This window comes from Haemaphysalis longicornis, unplaced genomic scaffold (genome assembly GCF_048455015.1).
Source record: "Haemaphysalis longicornis isolate Haplotype H1 unplaced genomic scaffold, Haemaphysalis longicornis Haplotype H1 scaffold_11, whole genome shotgun sequence".
NCBI classification, from domain to species: domain Eukaryota; kingdom Metazoa; phylum Arthropoda; class Arachnida; order Ixodida; family Ixodidae; genus Haemaphysalis; species Haemaphysalis longicornis.
Window position 1 is genome coordinate 38,070,771 of NW_027526214.1, and position 7,776 is coordinate 38,078,546.

Sequence of the window (7,776 nt, forward strand, 5' to 3'; positions counted from 1 at the left end):
ACTCCACCGGACTCAAAGCATGGCCCAGGAAACGCTCGCTTTTAGGCGCTGGCACTTTCCATCACTGCACGTGGTGCGTTTCGCCCCCACCGATAACGCCGGTTCATAGTCGCCCAACGTAGCAGCCAGACGAGGTGTTCCGATGACTTCACAGGCGACAAATTATGGCAGAAGCGGCAGGCGCGGTGCGAGCACAGGCAGCAGGCGACAAGAATTTCCCTCAAGGCGGTTCCTAAAACGCCAGAGCAAATACATGCAGCAACGCTCCTGTCTCTGCCTTCCCACTGCTGCCCATATCTAACCGACAACTGCGAATCCGAGAACTTCACATATGCGAACTGCCGGGGACCACACGCTGCCTATTCTAGGAGCTGTGAAAAATTCAAACATAAAAAACAGATCATTGCCTTGAAAGTCAACTAGAACATTACCTTCCCCGAGGCGCGAAAGAGGTACGCCTATTTCCACCTGGGGAGGTACCACCCGCACCACCCCTGGTTGCGTCCGCCAGCCCAACCCGTCCCCACAGCGTCTGCTCAGTCAGGAGTGCCTGTGGTAGCATCGACGTCTGTAGGCGATGCTGCTGCATCTACTGTTTCCTCTCCACCTGCCGGAAGCACACACAATAGAATGGAGAAGATGGAGACGGAAGAAACTCTAGCAGTGCCCACCCCACACCGCACCGCCTGTGCCACCCGGGGCTGCTCCGGACGCCCTCGGCGGTCGCGGCTCGAGCGAAGGAGAACCGGAAAGGGTGCCAAGTCCAGGGGACGTAGCCCGCCGGGTACCCTTCAAAATCTGATGATGACATGAATGTGGGAACTTTCATTTCTGCCTTGCAGCGGAAGGAGCGGGTCTTTTCAGCCAAACCTCCAGCGAAGGTTAAAAAAACCCTCGTAATAGTCAAAGCCTTTAAAGACTTTGCGTAAATAGTCCAACTGCAGTAGCTCTGAACACTTCATAATGCAAAGAGAAAACATAACTCAATGGAACTGCAGAGGCCCTCTGAATAACCTTGATGACGTGCCTGACATTCTGCGTGCTAATCATCCAAGTGTATTGTGTCTACAAGAAACACATTTAAAGTTCAAACACACAATTTTCCTTAATAGTTACATGGTCTTCAGAAAGGACAGGGATGGCTGCACACACCATCCTCGGGGTGTGGCCGCAATCGCCCGGAAGTCCTTAGCATTCCAACCTGTCACTTTGAACACTGTCCTTGGGGCTGTAGCAATTCGCACAATAATATTCAATAGATTAATAACAGGTGTGCTTCATACACATTCCTCCTGATCATGCACTTTAAAGCTCTGACTTCAAGGCGGTGGTCGACCAGCTGGTCGAACCATACATCCTCAGTGGCGACCTTAATGCACACAATTCTCTTTGGGGCTCTTCTCGCACGGATGCCGAGGTCGCCTGATAGAGAAATTTTTTACTTGTTCATGAGCATGCCTCTTCAACAAAAATAAGCCCACAAATGTTAATAAAGGACACAACACACACTCATATCCTGACTTGGCTATTGTCTTCGAAGTTCTCTTTTCTCTTCTCCAGTGGAGTGTGAGCACTGAACCATACGGTAGTGACCACTTCCCCACCTCACTAACATAAATAGGTATGAGCCCATGCCGTCCATTTTCCCAGAACAGGTTCAATGAAGCAAGACCTAACTGGAAAGCATTTAGAGAGACATTGCAACTAAACCACACATCCATACGACGCCTACACGTTGAAGACGCTACCCAACTCCTCACGTCGCACATCCTCATCGCCACGTAAAAGTCCATTCCCCACGCCTCTGCTGCCCCGCGCAGCCAGAGGAGGCCGTCATAGAATGAGGACTGTAGGCGGGCGCGAAAGGCCCACAACAAGGCGTGGGGTATCCTTCGTCGGTACCCCACGTCGGGATACTTAATTTGTTCAGACGGGCCAAGGCATTCGGAAAACGTGTAGGCCGTGACTCCAAACGTGATAATTGGCGTTCTTTATTATCATCAACAAACTCCTACACAGACACATGAAAATTATGGACACGAATAGCAAACTCAAGAAATAACAAACACACAGCCTGCCTCTGGTTAGCACAACTGGCACACTGGAAGACCAGGCTGACGCAGTCGCACAACACTTCCATCACGTGTGCCGATCAGAACACCACGCGAAGATTTTCATAAAACACAAACAATCGGCCAAAAAGGCGTATACTAGATAACAATAAGTCAACATCTCCTTATACGTCAGCGTTTTCACTGCGTTAGCTGAGGGCTGCTCTCAGCACATGTAAATCTTCAGCTCCATGCCGAGAACATCAAATACACAATGATACAACACTTACATGCAGACACATTTGAAACACTTATACATCATTATAAAAAAACATGGCTCTCGGGGCACATCCCTCACTCTTGACGGGAGGCCTTAGTAGTGGCTTTCGGAAAGGAGGGAAAGGACTTGTAGTCCCCCTGAAGTAACCACCTTATAGCCCTGTGAAAGCTCTTCGAGAAGAGATGATCAATCAGAGCATCATGTACTTGCATGAGTACAACGGTCTTCTCGAGAGCTGCCAGGCAGCCTTCAATTGGGGGCGATCGACGAAAGATCAACTGGTAGCACTTGACTCGTACATCAAGGATGCCGTCGTGCATAAGCAGTATTGTTTAACTGTCGTTTTCGACCATGTAGAGGCTTACGACACCACTTGGCGTTATGGGATTCTTAGTGATGTCAAGTCATTCCCTGTTTCAGGTAAAATGTTAAACACCTTTGTTAGTTACTTGGCAGAGAGAACGTTTCGAGTAAGAGTTCATTGGGCACCCCAAAGGTTCACCTGCTAGGAAATGGCGTGTCGCAAGCTGGCATGTTGAGCTGCACTCTCTTTGTAGTGAAGATGAACTCTTTTGGAAAGGCACTGTCCCTACACCATCTTATTCCCTGTATGTACACGACGTGCAGATCTTTTAAATCATGTAGTATGTCAATAGGAGAGCATCAAGTCCAGGGTGGTGTCAAGAAACTTGCCGTCTGGGCCGACAAGAATGGCTTTAAACTGAATCCTGCAAAAAGCTGTTGCGTTGTGTTCTCCAGGAAGCGTGGGTTCCATCCGGACCCAGACATTACTCTTATTGGCGTGTGGCTTCCTGTGAGCAAGGAGCACAAGTTTTTTAAGTGTTGTGTTTGACAACAAACTCACATTCATTCGACAACTCAGGAACTTCAGCATAAATGTCTGAAAACAATCAATATTCTTAAGGTTTTCTCCCACCAATCGTATGCGGCTGACAAAAGGTTCCTGCTGCGCTTGTATATTGCTTTGATTGGGTCTCGTTTCGAATGTGGCACTGTGGTGTATGGGTCGGCTCTAAAAACTGCGTTGCGAATGCTTGACCCAATGCTACACTTGGGAGTACGTCTTGCGTTTGGTGTTTTTCGCACTAGCCCGGTTCACAATTTGAGTGTCGAGTGTAACAAGTGGTCCCTTGATGACCAACGAACATACATGGACTTGCTTTATGCTTTAAAGATAGTATGGCTGGACAATCAACTTTTTTATCCGGTCTTGATTAATAAATCCACATCTTTGCTTTTTGTAAAGGCCCATCCGTTCTGGCCCTTTTCGCTTAGAGTGCAAGAGCGAGCCTCAGATCTCAGCGCTTCGTTTTTAGATGTGTACAGATAATCGTTTTCAGACATTTTACCGCCTTTCAAATTACGTCCGGTGTCTTGCGACCTTTCTTTTATGAAACTTGACAAAAATTGGTTACCGCGAGCAGTAATACCGGAGCACTTGCAGTCTTTTCAGTATAAATACCCATTTGCAGAATTCTAGTCTCACGCTTCTAAAACCTCCATTATGGTGACCTGTGCTGCTCACGGTCCGAATTTTAATGCAGCCGGAACTATCAGCATGCACACATTTTTTTCAGCAGAAGCGTATGGGATTTTACTGATTGTACGACACATACTTGAAAACCAAATTCCCAATTCTCTCATCTATACAGATTCCATGATTGTCATTCGTGCACTATCATCGCACAGCCCCCCACAAAACTCATAGTCATTCTGGTATTGAACACCTCTCGCCGCAACGCACGCCAACGACACGGGCGCCCTGTACGTGGACGCCGCCCGGTACACCGACGGACCCGACTAGCCGTCCAGCAGCTCGAGGCTGCTCTCGCCAGGCAGAAGCGGAGCGAGTCGCAGACGGGGGGGAAACGGACGAACTCCCGAGTACCTTTCGCGCACCGCTCACGCCGACGCCGGCGGGGCCTAGTCCCGAAGACGTCGTGAACGTGGGTGGGATGTGGAGGCTCTGCGCATCCCGACCTCCCACTCCCTGCTGGCCATAAATAAAGTATTTCTCTCTCTCTCTCTATCATATCTGTGTACCGTAAAATCCCGAGACATAGCCTACCTTAGATAGAGAGAAAATCGAGAGAAAATATGACGTGGGCTAACTTTCGGTGTGCAGTAAAAAAAGATGAGAAATGTATCGCAGCCAAAGAGCGAACACGCGTTTATTAGCACTGTATTCATTCGTCGTCAAAACCGTAGAACGAACAGTCGCTCTCATTGTCAAACAAAAGGTCGACCACCTCCTCACGCACGGAGTTGGACGCGGTAGGCAGGCAGCAGAAGGAGGGATTGCCGAAACGAGCCGCTCATGAAGCTCTGAGTCTTCTTATCCATCGAGGGCTACAGATATAGCGCACCTTTCAGGCTCCTGTGACCTGTGGCCTGTTATCTCACCCTACCCACGCTAGCTAACCTCGTTTCCCCGGGCGTCATCCCCGGCTGGGAGGATGGTATTGTCAGGGGTGGGTTATCTTTCGGTGTTTTTGAAAAAATTGGAAAATTGTGCCAAAAACAGGGGTGGGTTATCTTTCGGGGGTGGGGGCATCTCTCAGGATTTTAGGGTATGCAGAAAAGCATAGGCTGCTCCTCTGCTGGGTCCCAGTACACGCTAGAATAGCTGGAAACGAGTTGGCGGACGAGAGCACCGCTGCTACTGCGGTCAGGAACACTGTACACGTAGCAACCTACCATATACAGACATCAAGATGACGAGGATGGTGTGGTTCAATGGCGCACGGGCTACAGCTAAGGAGCACCGAGAGGAGTGCTGGTGTTTCAGTCATAGGTGCTTGCATAAAATTGCTGTATAGGGCCAATCGTTAGTGATAAAAAGTAAATATAAAACAGTTCAGGAAGCACAGGTAATAGAGGCCTACAAAAAGAGGCTGATTCGGGGAGATAGTTGTGCGAAGACAAAAAAAGGCGAGGCCCCTGAGCATCACAGTGAAATCCCTCAGAACTGTCCTCCTCATTGAAGGCTGGCTGACGTTACGCACAGTAGGAGATTTCTTTTAGAAAGTCCACATCCGCAAGGTAAGCTAAGGCATTTTTGAGCTGGACAATAGCTTCGTAAGATAGAATGTGTGCTAGGTGTTGTGGTATGTGTTTCGTGTGTATATCTGCGAAGTGTCCGCGTCTTTCCGGTTCACGTTCTTTATTTCAATTAGTACATGGTGTACAGAAAGTGCCTCTCCGAATCTAGCGCAATTTGGACGTGTTGTACCAGTTAAAAGATGTCCATTATGCCATATGTGTCCACAATCCTTACTCGACAAAGTGCAACCTCGACGGATCTGTGTAGCTTTCCTGTAGTATGTCTGCCTATTGTTGGTTTGATAAATGGAGCTTGTTTTCTGTTTGCTTATCAAAACGATTCTGCCAGATTTTACGGAGTTTTGTTTTGATGAGTGGTTTGAGTTCCGAGTACGGTACATACCTCCATTCGCAGATTAGACAACACTTGCGTAGAACGTGGCCAACACACTGGAGTGAAGAGACAGATAACAAGTTACACGTTATAAAACCACGCTTTGGACCATACACCACTGACACACGCAACAGACACACGGAAGTCGCCTTGGCTAGACAACGGATAGGGCACACCCAATCAATGCACTTGTATCTGCTCACAGGATCTTCAAGACCTCAGGGCAGCAGATTCAGAGAGGCGCTATCCATAGTGCACGTACTCATTCAATGCACAACACTTCACACAACGTGACGCAAGCACTTACAATAACTATAAAAACTACACGTCCCACTACAGGCACCATTTTTCTCGTATGACGATCCCATGTTTTCTACCAAACGTGTTTTAAATATTTAAAAAGTTAAATTTTTAGACCTCTTTTCATACCACGCATGATCACTCCTTGGCACTATAACATGGCCATGCTCATTGTGGTTTTCTGTTTCTTATGTGTTTGTTGCTTCTGACTTCTGTGTTTCTTCTGACTTGTCAAAGTGTTTCCGTTTTCAACTCTCATATATAACCATTGATTTGGCGCCCTTCGCCCCCGTTGGCGTTGCGCCATTAACATCACAAAATCGTCGTCAACTTCTGTTTCATCCCGAACCATTGTGATACTTCTTTCTGCCATAACACCTTGCTCCTGCAAGCCTTCGGGGAGATCGGCGCCACTTTTAATTATTAGTACAATTTTCTAGGTAACTCCTTCCAAGCTATAAAGGTATGGTGAGACGTCCCAGTGGTCTGAAGATCACAAATGTTCGTTTGCTCTATAGTTTTCTAGAGTGTTCTTTGTATTTAGGTTCATTAAACATAACTCCTGAGGCTGGGTTTATTCCGTCGTAGGTTATTCCAATCACAGTTTGGATAAAGTTTGCTTTCAGAAACATTGACCCGATGGTAATTGGTGTTTTGTTTTCACTTCTGGCATGACTATGAGTCGAGGAAAGTTGTGTGTGGTTGCGAAACAATGTTGGAGACTTACTTGAAAATGCCTTTGGTGCGGGTTTTATTGGGGGCTAATCAGGAATAAGGCAGGCTTTAGACAATATCATACTTGATAGTATAAAAGCAGAGAAGGGGGTGCTGTCACCTTTGGCTTTCCCCTGATTCTTAGTTCACGTAGTTATCCCATGCACAACACTTCACAAAACGCGACGCAAGCACTTAAAACAACTATACAGACTGCACGTCCCACTACACCCACCGTTTTTCTTGTGTGATGATCCCATGTTTTCTATTAATTGCGTTTTTATATCTTTAAAAAAAGGTAAATTTTTAGACCTAATTTCATATCACGCATGAACAATCCTTGGCACTATACAACGGCCCTGCTCACTGTGGTTTTCGGTTTCTTCTGTGTTTCTTTCTTCTGACTTCTGTGTTTCCTCTGACTTGTCTTGGTGTTTACGGTTTCAACTCACATATATAACCATTTGTTTTGGCGCTCTTCGCCCCAGTTGACGTTGCGCCATTAACATCACACCATCATCCTCAACTTCTGTTTCATCCCGAACCATTGTGATACTTCTTTCGGCCATAACACCTTGCTCCCGCTGGCCTTCGAGGAGATCGGCGCCACTTTTATTTTTAGTACAATTTTTGAGGTAATCCTCGCCAGCTATAAGGGTACTGTCAGATGTCACAGTGGCCTGAAGATCACAAATGTTTGTTTGCTCTAGTAGTTTTCAGGAGTGTTCTTTGTATTTACTTCATTGAGCATAACTCCAGAGGCTGGGTTTATTCTTTCGTAGGTTTTTCCAATCACAGTTGCGATAAATTGTGCTTTAAAAACACTGACCTGGTGGTAATTGGTGTTTCTTTTTCACTTCTGGCATGACTATAGGTCGAGGAAAGTTTTGTGGGGTTGCGACACAAGGTTGGAGGCTTACTTGAAAATGGCTTTGTGGCGGGTTCTATTGGTGGCTAATCAGGAATAAGGCAGG